Below are 16,478 nucleotides of genomic sequence, written 5' to 3' on the forward strand. Positions count from 1 at the left end.
TTTTAAATCACGTCAGGCATAAGCTGTATCTTTACTTTCAATGTTAACATATATTTTTGAGTATTTTTCCATTCCATTGTTCAAAAGTAATACAATTTGATTAAAGTGAAATTTTTGGCAACATAGTTATTCATGCAAACAGTTGCAAAATATGTAATTTTGCAGCACGACTCTTACATTAATGCAACTAAGCTTACCAAGTTGGATAAATACGATGAGTGCTGAATTTTAAATTACTTCAAATTATTGAATAACTGCGACCTATCAGAAAGCCAGCTCTCAAGACACATTCCCCACCAGTTGGGACATTTGTGCCATGAGATCTAACCCCCCAAAGTTGACCATTTGATATGGAAATTTAAAAAGTTGCAAAAACATTGTCCAGCACTGTACATCGGACCGACGAAATCGGCTTCGCCATCGACCGACTACCGAAAGGAAAAACTCTGCTGGCCCGCTGTGGAAGGAAATTCGCGTATCTAATCTTTCCGTTCAGTTTGTTCTCGTCGTTCGGAAGGTTTGCGTCTAAAATCGCGTTTGTGTCGCCGTTGTCGTCTTCGGTCGGTTGGTGAATTGTGCAATTTGCCTACATATCTCTTGCTCAGCAATTAGTTACCAAACAGCTTGAGGTACCTTATCAAAGCAAAAAAAGGTGAGAATTTGAGGAAAAAATGTTTTGGATTTTTTTTTGAGATCATTGTCAAGTTCAAGCCAGGGTTGTTTCCTGGTGTGTGGCTCGACTTGGTCCAGTGGTTGGGGAAACCAGCTTTCGAAGCAAGTGTCATTTTGGTGCGATCAGTGTGAAATCCTTGAGCCATCGAGAGTGAAAAAAATCGCATGAAGATTTTTGTTGGACCATAGCATCGAACTGGCTGTCGAGTGGAAGCGAATGATGCTGGTGAAAGGATTCGAATTGGATTTATCTATTGGATGGCATGGAGCGGACCTTGGAATAATAAACGGGTTGCATTCCACTTATGCGACCGGCCAGCTCGATCCTCTAGGACATTCTATATCTCGATGATTTGTGCTTGCGAATAATTGGTTTTGGTGGTTCTTTACGAGGGTGTACAAATTTCTTTTTGTCAGAAAATTTGGGGGATCAACCTACAAACGAGAGGTAAGTATTTCACAAACAAACTTTTGTATGGGACGTACTCTGAGAAATGATCGTCATGGGTTACCCCGTTGAGATTTTTGAAAAACTACCATTTTTTGCGACTTAAATCAAAAATAATTTCTAGCCAGCAAAATTTCGTAATACTCATTGTTTATATGTTTTTTGAAAATCTGGAAAAATCATTTACTGTATACTTCACATGAAAGTGATGCAAGCTGAGTTTTAGAATCTATGGAAACTATGATTTTTTCGGTACATTCCTGAATAAAATAATCAAAAGTGGGTATCAAACTTAATATATTTGTTTACCACGAATAGATGGGACATTTTGCAAAAAAAAAACTTTTCTAGAGACATCAAATAGTAATTTATCTGCAACGAGTTGCATACCACATTCTTTGCAATTCTAAAACTTGTCGTTATAGTTGGATTATTTTTAGAAGTATCGATCCTTTGTTGAATCTGGATCACTCATATGAATCAAATTTGGATTAAGATGGATTCTATGGTGGCACTCAGATATTTTGCCATCTAAGATAGAACGGAAAATACTACTTTTTGCAATTTCACATAGTAATATGCTGTTTTTCATCACGCCAATCTGTCATGAATCGGCCTACTTTCCTGCACTGAAGTATGCAGTGCGGAAATAGTCATTACGCAACTGAAACCAGTGCTGTAATGGTTCATTACGCAACGCTTTCTCATTACGTAACTGTTTTGAGATGCGTAATGAATCATAACACAACAATTTTTCAGAAATTGTAAAATGATGGAGAATGCATTCCGATATAATTGCTGATACCCTCAAGTGGTCTTCTACGAAATTGCAAAAAAAATGTTGTACGTAACTCGTTGCAGAACTCGATTTTTACAGTAATCGTTGTAATTATCCTGCTAGACAAGCCTCGTAGGATAAATTTACGACTCGTGCTGTAAAAATCATCATTCTGAAACGACTCTATGACACTACCCCGAACGCCACTACCCCGAATGGGTCACTACCCCGAACGCCATTACCCCGAAAGTGTAATATTGTGAGATGGATAATTGTGGAGTATTGGGTGTGGAATTTCGATCAATTAGATAATATTCCTATGGAACTCAAACAGACATAGCCCTTAACTCGCAGTAAGATCATGCTGAGAGTTACAGGTTCAAATCCGACGATCGAGACAGCGCATTTTTATGCTTGTCACCTGTATTAGTCATACACATATGAATAATTGACGAAGTATACTCTTAGCTAATAACTGTGTAAGTGCTCGTGCGAATATTAGGCTGAGAAGCAGGCTTTGTTACAGCCGAGTTATTACTTCGTCTTCCTGACATTACGTCCCAACAGGGCCTGCTTCTTAGTGTTTCTATTAGCATTATCACAATAATTAACTGAGACTTTTTATTGCCGATTGGCTATTTTTCAATCATGTAACAGGTACGAAGATACTCCAAACTCCGGGAAATCGAAAAAAAACTTCCAACCTAAGATGATTCTCGACCGGTGGAGTTCGAACCCACGACCCTCAGCTTGGTCTTGCTGGATAGCTGTGCATTTTCAAGTACGGCAATCTGGACCAGATGTAACTTCAGAAAGATATTGAAGATAATATAAGAGCAATGTTCCAAAGAACAGCCTATATTGAAAAGAAGGGAAAATTTTTTATGAAGTTAAAAACTATGAAATTCTAAAAAACACTATTTAATCAGGTCCATAAGCCACTGCTGTCTAATTTCCTTAGCCATATTTTATTTCTGAACCATCTGAATGACCAATTTGACTAAAATCGCTGGGCTGTAGTATAAAAAGGCTGGGTAGCTTGTGCTAGCATGGACACCACAGTAAAAGTTCTGAACTCACACCTAACAAAAATTTCAAATGAAATAAAAAATTCTGATCAAAATGATAGCCCCTCCAGCATTAGTGGAAAAAAGAGCTGCTTAATCTCTATTCAAACATCCTTACAACTTGTTTATGGTACAACTTATTAAAAATAGTTTGTTTCCATTAGAATTAGCAGTATTGGAAAATATCAGTGGCTTTGTGACAATAACTCAAAAGAACAGCCTATTTTAGAAAGAAGGGAATATTCCTGATGAAATGCTTGCAGCGATGATGACAATAAGCGCTAAGATGAACCAGGCTTCGGCTAAAATTGTCGTTATAAAGATAATAATAATAATGCCAATAAACATTACATAAGAATTGATTAATCAACCAATAAAAAATAAAATTTCTGTAGTGGGATATAGCTACCAACATAATATTTTGAACTAACAATCAACATATGAAGGAAGAGATAATTTTACGTTGTTTTATTTACGTACCGTTGCTTACCAGCTGTAATGTAACAGCCGTATACATACAAACCAAGTTCAGTCATATATTATTGTCCACAAAAAATACTGTGCTACCTATATTCTGAACTATTCGGGGTAATGGCTCATTCGGGGTAGTGGCGTACAGTGCCCCCCATTCGGGGTAATGGCTTTCGGGGTAGTGACCCATTCGGGGTAGTGGCGTTCGGGGTAATGGCGTTCGGAGTAATGGGATGGAGCCGTTTTTGTTGGTGGGGAAAATAGGCCGTTACATTGTTAATTATCTTGATGGTTGATATCCCAAATAGCTGATCATATCAAAATTATATCACAAATATATCATATCAGATAAAATTATCTACCATTGATGAAATTAAGATAAGAATAATTAATATTCCTACGATTAATGACAAGATTATATCAGAATTTGTTACAATCCATTTTACATCATATCATGTTACAAAAAGATAGGGAATATTTTGAAAATCTTGTAACAATCATTATTATCATAGGTTGTTATGATAACAGGACATATTATAATTGTGTTTTATTGTACTTAAACCAGTAAGTTTGTCTTTTTAAAGCCACTAACTGTGACTTCGTGGTGTTTAGATCAGTCGCGGGAGCTTTTTGAAGAAGACTAAGTCCATGTTCATATGAGCTGAGAAGACGTAGAATTAGTTGAGCTTGTATCACCCATGCACTTCAAGTGTACCAATAGCCTCAATGGTATGGGCTTCAGGTCCATCCCGGTGGTTTGGTACATGTCTTCGTTGGATTACCGTTAAAGGTAAAGTCTTGTTTTCATTATCATTATAAATTCTTATTAATTTCATTCGATTCTACGAAATCTGCCAGAAGTTAAGTCTGCATGAAACATCGAAATTTCATATGGGAAGGTATAGGAAATAAACCTTTGAATGCTCATAAAAATAACTACAATAGTTACTTAAAATTTGTTAAGTATATGGTGACAGACTTTTGCTGAGTTACATTATAGAAATATTATTTTAATATTTTTTTTTCGAATAAATTGTTAGTGCTATAGCTTATCAAAAGTCTAACTCCGGAAACTTAACGGAATAAAATTTTATTGATTTATCTAAAATTCATATTCAAATGGATAATTAGAACATTTAGAACATTTTAGGAGAATTTCGAAATTGGCTTCCTATGTTTTGCCATTTTGAAAAAATCGGCTTCGCACATAGGGTCAAATGTGTTTACTACCTAAGTGGTCATGATTTCCGTATTTTTTATTCAAATTAACTTATACATTTAAAAATATTTACCCGGAAATGAGTACAAATATATAGTTTTTACCCTCATTGACTTATACCCAAAGCGGTATTTGTAACAAAATACACCTAATGTAAAATAACAAATGTTACAAAAAATGTTCGTAACTACACGTCGACAATTTTGATAGTTTTAGCCAGTCGGGATGCAATGGGAATACAAAAGATTGGGTAGCGTCCATTTATTACGTAACGCCAAAATTTAAAATTTCTGATCTGATCTGATGATGAAAAAAGAGTAATTCATGAATAACTTTGTTACTTCAAAAGATAGAGTGATGATATGTTTAGCAAAAACACGGGTTTTTCTATGACAAACAACTTTGTAGAAAACACAAAAAATGTTAAAAATCTTGGAATATATCTCAAAAAGTATAAGAGATAGAAAAATTGTGTCTTCGACAGAGTTGTTTCAAATTGCCAGTTCTACAACTTTGCCGAAGACACCATATGTCTATCTAAATATTTTGAAAAAATAGTGTTTCCATCTCACTGCTAGGTGGATTGATCACAAAACTTTTTTCGCCAAAAATTGCGCTTTAATATACCAAGAAACTTCTCCGAACAAACTATATCGCTAAAATCATCGGTTTTGGCGCTACCGTCAAACGGGGCTTCTTTTGACATTATTTCCACATTCTTTAACTTTGAGGATTTGTTACTCTTAGAATTATAAATAGATATTGATTATTCTTGCCTATATTTAAGTTGTATATATACGTAACAAATGTGCAAAATATGAGGCAAATCCATTAAGAAATAACAAAAATGCTTGAATAGCGAAAAAAGTGTGTCCTTCAAGACAAAAAAGGGGCTACTTTGGACATTTTCACAACTTGATAATGAAATGATTTTTCCTTATAACTTTCAAACTGATTCTATAGATTATTGTCCACTGTGATGTTATTGAACGTTTTTCATTGAAAAAAACATTATTTAGAAAATTGCAAAGCTAGAAACAATTACACATATATTACAAATTTCAACGAAACATGCCATTCACTATTCTCAGTTTGCAGTATGAAACTTAAATTTTCAACTTACTCTTAAATGGAACTATCAGTTTCGAATGACTGATTTTTAAGTTAACATAAACGAACGATTTAACTACTAGGTACTGCGATGATTGATGAGTTATGTACAAAAACTATTTTTTTTTTCTATTCTTACTGTTATATAAACGAAATGTAGAAGGATCGTTAATACCAGTAACTAATTCAATACCAGTAAGTAATTTTCATTAAAAACGCAATCTATGAAGTAAAGTTTAGCAAGATCGTAAAGAAGTAAGTTTGCTTTTGAAACATGCTTTTAGCTTTTAGCAGTTTGGAGCTGGCTTAAGAGTAGTTTATTTTATGCATGTGAAGGATACAATAGTTTTGTACTGCAAATTCATGTAAAATATGACGGACAATATTTTTTTAGAGATTATGTTGTGAACTTGTCATTGGTACGTATTGAAATTTGTGTGTTTTATGCCTATTCACTTTAACAAACCATTATTTCAAATTTTTTTATGTTATAAATATACAAACCAAAACATTATAAGTAAATAAAAGTCGTAAAAATAAGACCTTTGATCATTTATTTTAATAAAACAACAATTTTAAGCAAAACAAATCACAAAATTTTCATGAAACATGACGATTCGATAGTTTTCTGATGCTCCCAATAAGTTTCCACGACATGGGTAAAATTCAAACATTGTTTGCCTAGCCAATGTTTTATAGCTTGTGAATATTTATTCGGACATTTTCGAAATGTTTTCTTGTTTATCCTGTTATTGTTGATGTTGTTCCAAAAAGAAATCATGCCTAGCAATAGAGCATACTATGGTTAATAAAAGTGCTGAAGACACAAAATTGCTCAGCTTAATATTTACGCTGCAAATAAATACAAAAGGTAAGTGTCCAAAGTAGCCCCCGGAATCAAAAGTAGCCCCGTCCGACGGTATTCAAAAAACGCGTGAAAACGAGAAAAAAAAGACAGTGCGCTTGTTGTATGAAAATTATTAAAATTTTGAATGCGCCGTAACGCTTGAGCCTACTTCCCCCTATCTCTAGAACGTTACATAATTTTAAGACGGCGCCTTATCATAGGACGAACAGTAAAATTGAATTTTTTAGTCAACTTTGCAAGAAATTCGCATCAATTAGGGCGTCTGTACCAGTGATAGAGGCAATAGTAACGGGTTGGAGAATAAAAAATCATCAAAAAATAATGGAAGGTCGTTTTTTATATCTGAATACCACATTAGTAAGCTTTTCTATTCTATTTCACGTAAAAAATAATCTTAGAATGATAAAATCATTAATTCTTCTAAAAAATCATTTCCTCCATTACTGGAACATGTTCCAGTAATAGTGGTATTTGCTAACTTGTGTTCATATAATAGTGGTTAACATTGATTTCCCATTGAGACCCACTATCATAGGAACGTTCCACTATTACTGGAGCAAAGGAGCAAAAAAGTTAAGGTTTTTAATTGTTTTCTACTATTTCATTCATATTATTTGAACAAAGGCCATGTTAGAAAAATACACATGAAAATATAATTTGCCTATAACACGCTTAAAACCACAGTACCACTGTATCAGCCAGCCTATATTTGATTTTACCAAACTTTTCAAAATTTAATATCATAGATATGTTCCCATAAACCAAAGGACATATCAAGCGTGTGCTAGAAAAAGGGCGTAAGTCGCATGATCGATTTCGCTATACACACAATTTTATCTATTCACATAACACGTCATTCCTTTCGATTTGTTTTTTGATACACCTTCGTTATCTTAAGTTGTATACGTTTTCTATATTTTTCATAACTTTTGATAGTTCTCGAGTGCATCAGTGACTATTGATGTGTTTAGTTTGATACTCATTCTTATTCAATATTGACAATACGAATGTCCTGAAAAATAAAGAACATAATTTTTGAAAATGAGAAAAATCATTATGCATACTTTGTGTGGGAAACATACACTGAATTATTTTTCCCATATAGTTTAGACTTTCAGAGATTTGAGAAAAATGAACGCAATGAGTAACACGAAATTTTTGAACTATAAATATCTGGAGACATAAGTAAAGAATAAAAGCTTGTTTCAAAATTTCAACGGGCAACCTCTTAACGTAATTTCTAAGAAATCTCCCAATATAAGAGTTTATGTGTCACAGGTTGAGCACTAAGTTTTTTTGACAAAGTGAAATTTTGGGATATTCCTTTTTCTTCTTATTTATTAAAATAAAACTTAGTCAGTTCTAGACAGCTTTTAATTTGTCCATACATTAAAGGAAATGGAAACAGTTTATGACTGTTAAAAAAAATCTGATTCCTTTAAAATCTATATTTCAGATTTCAGATTAACTTTGTTACAATTTCTGAAAGGAATTAAATAAAACACTGGAAAGAATATTTGAAGTGTAACTTTTGGTCAAATCTATATAATAGATTTTTGTTGAGCCTCTTGAGAAGCTCTTGATAGAAGTCCTGGATAGTATTCGTAGGATAAGATCTAGAAACTACAAAAGTCAAATTACTGGAAGAATCCTTGGAGTAAATGTAGCATAGAATACACGGAAGAATACTTGAAAAAATCTCCGATAGTTTTTTATGGAGCAATGAAACATTTCATAATTGATTTTGTTTATCACTTATTGATTTTTAATCGTGATCTTGCATTGTAGTTCTATTTTATCAACTGATTAAAGAAAGCTCTCAAAAAGAGGAGAGGGAGTTCCGAAAGCTAGAGAAAGACACTAACTTAAAAGAAAACTAGCAATATTACTCTCACTGGTTAATCATTTCGAGAAAAAGGTATAAAGTTTAACCAAAAACAACTATTTAGATGTTTATAGTATGACGATCCAACATTTTGTCCATTTTGAATGGTACCACGGCGGCTTTGTCTTTGTCTGATGGCGGATGCTAACTTTTGTCCCGAAGCAGATGTACCAATAATACTGATTTCTACTATAATTGAGTGCTTTATAACAAATACACTCTACAAAGACTTTTTTACAACTTTTATTGAACACTGAATAAATATCAATATTAGATTAGTATGGCTTAAAACATAATTTCATTTGTAACTTGATAATAGTTTAATAAAATTGTTTATTATCTAATCTTCAATCGGCTGATTTAATATGGGGTCAAAAATACAAACAGTGTTACCAGGATTTCTGTTCCATGTGCTGAGAAAGCCTCACTTTTATCCCGTTCAAACCAACTACTCTATGTAAGTTTTCAGAGCATTTAAGTGTAATCCTTGAATTATAATGAAATTAAGTGAAGAAAAATCGTTAGAGATATTTGACGATAAATTTCTGGGTGAAATCCTGAGTATTTTGCATTAGGCTCATTTATGTTTTCACTTCAAGATCTTGACCGTGTTATGCATTATTGAAAGTTGAGCCTTTATTTTTGAAGGTATCTCATTTAATGGGGCCTTTTGACAAATGTTATATCAGTTATAACGGCTTTTCCTCATTTGAAAATATGTTTGTTATAATTAACAATTCAGGACCTAGAGAAATTAGGGGCATAATAGACACATTAAGCAGATGCTTATTTTAAGACTATAAAATGGCATTATTTTTCAGTTATACTCGGCTGGTAAAATAGTGTCGGGCAAAGTGAAAACTTTCGTAGAATTTGTAGAAACTGTATTAAAAATGGGTGTCAAACGTTCTGATAGCTACAAGGGATCTTTCTCTATCACATTAGTAAGAAAACACCTCTCAAGGGTAACTTCTTCTTCTTGGCATTGACGTCTCCACTGGGACAGAGCTGGCTTCTCAGCTTAGTGTTCCACAGTTATTTACTGAGAGCTTCATTTACTGAGAACTTTGCCAAAGTTGCCATTTTCGCATTCGTATATCGTGTGATAGGTACGATGACACTCTATACCCAGGGAAGTCAAGGAAATTTCCATTACGAAAAGATCCTGGACCGACCGGGAATCGAGCTTTACTTTGTAGCCACGGACTCAAACCACTCGGCTAAGGAAGGCCCCCCTCAAGGTTAACTACTTTGCTCAAAAATTAGAAACTTCCACCGCCTTGCTTATAAATCAAATATATTAAGAAATTAAAATGAAAACAATCAAGTCTAATTTCAGAGGATAACTGAAGCAAACCATAAACTTTTATACCGTTTAACAGTTCATATACAATACAGATTTCATTTTCAGTGTATAACATTTGAATGAAATATGCATATTCTTAGAGAATAAGGGATTGTCCATTTCACCCCGTGTGTTCATAATCTTCCTAGACTATCAAAAAAAATATGAAAAGCAAAGCGAATAAGCAATGGATACCTCAAAAAGTATTGGTACATTATAAATATTCCAAAACATTGAACTAACACAATAAATGCATATTTGCACTACTACTACAGCTATTAAGGGGCCGTCCATTAATTACGTAAGACAATTTTGGCGGTTATTCAATCCTCCCTCCCCCATGATAAGATTTTTTGTATAAAAATCAAAAATAATTGGTATGACACGTAAGAAATCTCAAAAACCCCTCTCCCCCCATAACCCCTTTCTTACACACTTATATTATTTTACGGATTCCTGTAAAATCTCAACAGCTGAACGGTTTGGTAAAATAAATTAATAGAGTACGGTAAATTTTCACAGTATTCGGTAAAAATTCACCGGAATCCGTAAAATTCCGACGAAATTACGGTGTTTTATTTCACCGAACTGTTCAGCTGTTGAGATTACGGTGAAATTCACCGTTGGAGCTTAGTGTGTAATTAATGTAGGGGAAGACGGGGTAAGAGCGCCCGCCGGGATAAGATGGACCACCTTCAGTTTGGCATGAAAACGGAGATTTTCTTGAAAGGGATGGTACACAAATTATGTCACGCTAAATTTAAACTTTTTTGACCCCCCCCCCCCCCTTTGTCACGTTTTTTGTATGAGCCCTCCGAAATTTTTGTAAGGCTTGTCACGCTTGGCTTGACCTCCCCCCCCCTCGGAGCGTGACGTAATTTGTGCACACCAAGCACTTTGCATAAACACAAGATTTTTGACATTTCAAAGTGAATGCTTTGAAATTAATGTACAATACATGAAACAATATACTTTTTAGAATAACAGGGAACTGATATATTTTTTCGCAAAATTGTGAAGAAAATCGAGTTGGTCGCTTTTATTCCGTGGGTGGGTGGTTTTACCCCGTCGCTAAAAATAATCGTGATATGAAATCACCTCTTCAAGCTTCAAGAAATGAATAAATTTTTACAAATACAACTCCTGTGATAATTTTTGATCATGCCCAAGGCTTCAAAAAAAAAAAAAAAAAACATGCTGCGTCAAAAAGGATTTAATGATTATTGATTTTGACATGAGAATTAAATTGCTTAGGCGGGCGGTCTTACCCTGTCTTCCTCTACGGCTCCTAAGGAATGTGTGTCATACATAGTATGAATAAAGTTCACGGTAGAGCATGAACATCGTGGATACTACATTTTCTTAGTAGTATGAATAGCATCCTGGCTTCAAATGTAGTATCGGGATTGACAAACTCCGAGTTTCTAACCATCAGACAGGTAAAACAGATTCATTTCCAGAAAATGTTGCCGGTAACAAGGACTTTGTACCGTGAATCTTTGAATTAATTGAACATATTACCCTAGCCCGACAATCAAGATGAGACTAGGGTTCAAATTGATAGATCTTACCCCGTAACGCACCACGAGAAGGTGATCTCCTATATATAGTATATCGATATACTCGTATTACGGGTGTACTAACGATCAATAGGGTCCTAAAGCCCTGTCCGAATGTTAGTGCCAAACGCTTAAGTTTAGGTCAAAACACATGTTTACTGAATTTTCTAATGTTTTCCATTGGTTTACGTCCTAAAAACATTTTTAAATGTTGGGTGTATTTTGTTCTCCGTGTCCCTTCCGAAATGTCTGATAGGTACAACCCCAGTGTTAAAACTAAAACCTCTGTGGTGTTTTTGCCGACTAAGCGAACGTCAAACATGTTCAGCAGTGTCAATGTTCATTAACTTAGGGATCCTATTTTTAAATTAAAGTTTAAACATGATACAGCGGTTATTTTAGGACCGAATTCAGTAAGCTGTTGTATGCCCACCAAAAACTTTTTGGTGTGCCCCTCGATCATGTTGAAATAAAAACAACTACTAAACAAGGCTATTCCCTCCATACCGCAGAGTCCGCACAAGAGAGTCTGTTCATGCACTACAGCAAAATGCTATCGCAACGGTGATTCCTTTTGTGCGATTGCGTTCTTCCTTTCACAATAGGGAACACAAATACCTACTGTAGAAGGCATCGCATCATTTTATTTTGACATGCACTCACGCATCCGATTCCCTGTGATATATCTACAATTACATTATATATCAGTCTATTTCCTCAACACTGTCGTACATTACTTTGTAATCTATCGATATTAATCATAATCTACCCAATTATATACAAAAATAGCTATGAAAGGAAAAAAGAACGGCTGTGAGCAAACCCTACTCATCCAGTAATCACGCTCTTTGGTCCCGAGATAAACTAGCCCAGGACTAGAAATCTTGTTAATAAAGATACGAATGAAATCATGGTATTCTTTTTTATCTTCGCATTACATACCCTCTTGAGATGCACCCTACTTTTTATCTTATGTTCAATAAATGGAAGTCAAATAAATAATTAAGACATCCAGGAACGAATAAAATTCAAACCTAGACACCTTCAGCATGGCTCTGCTTAATATTCACTGGCTTTGTAACAAGGCTAGGGAAACCCTATCAATCTTGTAACCAATCATAAAGTTCCAGAATAAAAATAATGTATGATAATTATTCATCAATTCCAACAAGAACCAGATACACTATCACCGTGTGCCAATCAATAACTTCTTCAAGGTGCACTTGAAGTCACTTCAAGTCCGCCTAAAGATTTTTTTCGCTCTTTTTCACAGTCGTAAAGCCAAACCAGATGAAAACCTTCAAATATCCACCGCCGGTTCAATGCGAGTGGGTTGTTGCGGGTATTGATGTTGCTTTCAGCCCCCTAACCACATGTCTTGCTGCTGCAGCCTTAGACTTAGATGATGGGTTTGCTGTTTGCTGTTGTCAGTGACACAAACTTACTGCCATTTGTTAGAATCGTTCTTTGCAAAACCTACGGAGCACCGTTTGTTCAAGGTGGTCCACATAAGGGTGCATTAAACCTCCGGACGATTGGTCTCATTTCGTGTAACCCCCGTCGTGTTGAATTGCAGTGATTTGCGATTAGGTGCTCCGATTGGCTGATGAAGGTCTTACAGTTGCTATTCTTAGATCGTTTGAGAAATTATTCCAATTAATACTAAATGCGGTGTCAGTTTTACACGTTAGAACTTAATAATGTTCTTAGAAATTTGGGGTATACTTTCACACTAGGGTGTCCTAGAAATAATCAATGCTCGAAAATTCATGGTAGTTTTTTTTTTTCATTTTTTTTATTGAACATTAAATAAAGGATACATAGTTCGTTCTTCCTTAATAACTATTTGAACAACAACCAAATTCCTTTAATTCAGTGTCCTACTCTATCGTTTACGGTCAACAAATATTTAAACAATTACCGAATTCTTTTTCATACAAACGACGGTTGTTCCATCTCAGATCCCATATTCCCTTCTTAAAAACGAATAGAGACTGTCCTTGACCTACCACATTGAATGAAATTGCTCGAATAGTCAACCATAATGCCACTTTAAGTTCTTTCTTTGCATTTTGCATTTTAAATTGCAGACTATCCTCTAAATCATTTACATTTAACTTTAACTAATCTGTTATGGATAACATGGCTACACCAGTCCCATACTTGTTTGTCTTCTTTGCATGATTTTATGCGATGTAAATTAGAATCTATTTCTCCACATTTAACACAATCCGATGTTGCGAGGTTCCTATATTGTACGCTTTTAGTTTTTCTTAAGGGTGGCCAGGTCCTCTTCCACTACGTACGGCCAGCGTTCCCACCGAGTATTGTCCGCAGCACTTTACGCTCGAAAACACCGAGAGCTTTCCGGTCTGACTTTTTAAACGTCCACGCTTCGTGCCGTAGAGAGCCACCTGAAGAATCAATGTTTTATACAGGGCGAAATTCATTTCCGTTTGCGAGCTGCGGACCTGAGCTGGTTACGTATTCCGTATAAGGTCATATGCACAGCCGCAACACGTCTTTTCACTTCGCGGGAAATGTCGTTGTCACATGTCAAGTGTTCCAAGTTAAACAAATTCTTCAACAACTTCAAACACTACCTCAGCGCCTACACCACCAAACCTGACTCTATTTCTACCTGCAACCATGTACTTCGTCTTGGTAGAATTATTAGTCTGGCCTATCCTCGCAGTCTCCCTTTTCAGAGGTACGAAGGCCTCTTCCACTGACCTGCGACCGATTCCAATTAGGTCCATATCGTCCGCAAAGCCAAGGAGCATATGCGATGATAGTGCCATTTCTCTGCACGCCAGATCTCCTAATAGCACCCTCGAGTGCAATGTTGAATAGTAAATTCGAAAGTGCGTCTCCCTGTTTTAACCCGTCTAACGTCCCGAATGAGGTTGACACCTCGTCTGCGATCCGAACACTTGATTTCGAACCATCCAGCGTAGCACCTATCAGCCTAATTAGTTTCGCCGGAAAACCATGTTCTGTCACAGCTCATTTCTTTTCACTGAGTCGTAGCCGCTTTGAAATTAATAAACAGATGGTGAGTCTGCAAGTAATACTCCCGGAATTAATCTAAGATCATTCGCAAGCTAAACATTTGGTCCGCTATCGAACGGCCCTCACGAAAACTAGCTTGGTATTCGCCGACAAAGGACTCCTCGAGTGGCGTCAGTCTGTAAAACAGGATGCGCGACAGAATTTTGAACGCCGAATTCAGCAGGGTGATTCCTCTGTAATTGGCACACTCCAGTCTGTTTACCTTCTTGTAGTTTGGGTGTATGAGGCCATCCAACCAGAGCCGTAGCGTGGTCTTATGGCGCCCTTGGCAAATTGCCCTTTGGGCGCCCCTGAGTCAATTTTGTTTTAATGATGCAAATTTATATGTGATAATAGTTTTCATAAAATTCTCAAATAACCAGACTGCTCAAGCTTGCTAACATACTGTATAACTACAGTTGAAATGGATTTACAGTGGGAAATGGCCTCAAAATTGTCGAGTTAATGTTATAAATTGTAACATCAATATGGTTCAAGAGGAACCATTTCTCACTTTAATTCAACTTCTACAATTAATGTTACACAGTAATGCTAGCTTCATGTATACTTTTTTCACCTTTTACATGTATAACTTACAGCGTCAACAGCATGGGTACTTGGGATACTAGTTACTTGCAAATGAAGTTTTTTTTTAGAAAACAAAACAATATCATGTTTAGATACAAATATTCACATATTTAGAACACATTATAATATTTGGTAAGTATCAATAGAAGGTGTACAAGATAGGCCTTCTTGAGAATTGTTGAAGATTATCTATAAGATATTTTGAAGAAATTCGCTGGACCTCTTTTTTGATTTTTTTAATCTCGTGAATACAATGTACTAGCTTTGTTTTCATTATTAAAAAAATGCAGGGGTTCCTGGAAATTTTATAATTATTTTGCTTAGCAACTCCTCCAAAAAACATTTTTAAGTTGTTCTCCAAGAGTGTTCCAATAAATGGAAATAAATTTGTCTAATCCTTTGGATGATATTTAATAAAAAATAAATACAAATAGCCTTTATTCATTTTTTTTCATGAAATCAGAAAAATTGATTGGAAATATATGTTTCATTTAGATTTAATTCCTTTAAAAAACATAATAAATTGGAAATAGTTCCATTAATTAATAAAAGCGCAGAATTTGCTACGAATTGTTATGCACTACTAACACAACAGCCTATTTTCAGTGCACTCGTGTAAGTAACTTACTAAGAGTAGATTTGAGCTATTCTAGAACCTCCAATACTTCATTTTCTTGGGGCTGGATATTGGAAATGGTAAGGTGATTTGAAATTGGTTAATGCTAAAATATCTCCAGTAATGCAAATATTTTTAACAAAAAAAAATGTTGTCAATCAGTGTGGAATATGAAGAATTTTTCACAGGTTAAGATTTTTTGAATATTCTGCCCAGTTGTAAAAAAGTTTACAAAAGAAATCCACACAAAGCTCACCTGTTCAGGATTTTCTGTTATAATTATGAACCATAGTCTGAGAAAACTGCGAAAAATTATGTGAATTTTTTTTTCAGGATTTTGTGAAAACTCAACTTGTGATTCAGTAAGATTTTGTTTGAAAAAATAGTTGTTACCCAATAGCTTCCGTCTACGCTTAATATGTTTTGTTTTTTGTTGTGTTATCAAAAAGTCCTTTTATGTAAGATAGTATTAGGTTTATTTGAATATTCCCTTCCCAGACAACCAGAAGTCGCATAACAGTTTACGAACAAAGTCGTTAACTTATACAAATTGCATCACACCCGCACTACATGGTGGATGAAATCGTTTGATTGATGAATTTCCTCGCATAAAACGTTATTTTTTGAGTTCATATGCACATTTTGTTTCGCCCCGTATACTCGTACAAAGGTAGTCGGATCAATCCGTAGCAGCTGTCAAATGAACTCTGTTATCATAAATTAAGTCGCATAAGAGCACAGATTAGTTCGCAATAAAATCGATACACTCGTATTGCAAGCTATTTTTCATCATATAAAAAT

The 16,478-nt window shown here is 35.1% G+C and overlaps 1 protein-coding gene across 2 annotated transcripts in view; it reads left to right on the plus strand.

The window, feature by feature from the left end:
* Window positions 1–490: 490 nt before the first annotated feature.
* Window positions 491–16,478, plus strand: part of LOC5577688 (circadian clock-controlled protein) — a 44,488-nt gene continuing 28,500 nt past the window's right edge. The window contains exon 1 of one of the 2 annotated variants that reach the window (XM_021850535.1): window positions 491–652. The gene's annotated coding sequence lies outside the window, so the exon portion shown is untranslated. The remainder of the gene's footprint in view (window positions 653–16,478) is intronic. The other variant, XM_021850536.1, reaches the window with a different exon arrangement.

The sequence above is a fragment of the Aedes aegypti genome, chromosome 3, assembly GCF_002204515.2.
Source record: "Aedes aegypti strain LVP_AGWG chromosome 3, AaegL5.0 Primary Assembly, whole genome shotgun sequence".
NCBI lineage: Eukaryota > Metazoa > Arthropoda > Insecta > Diptera > Culicidae > Aedes > Aedes aegypti.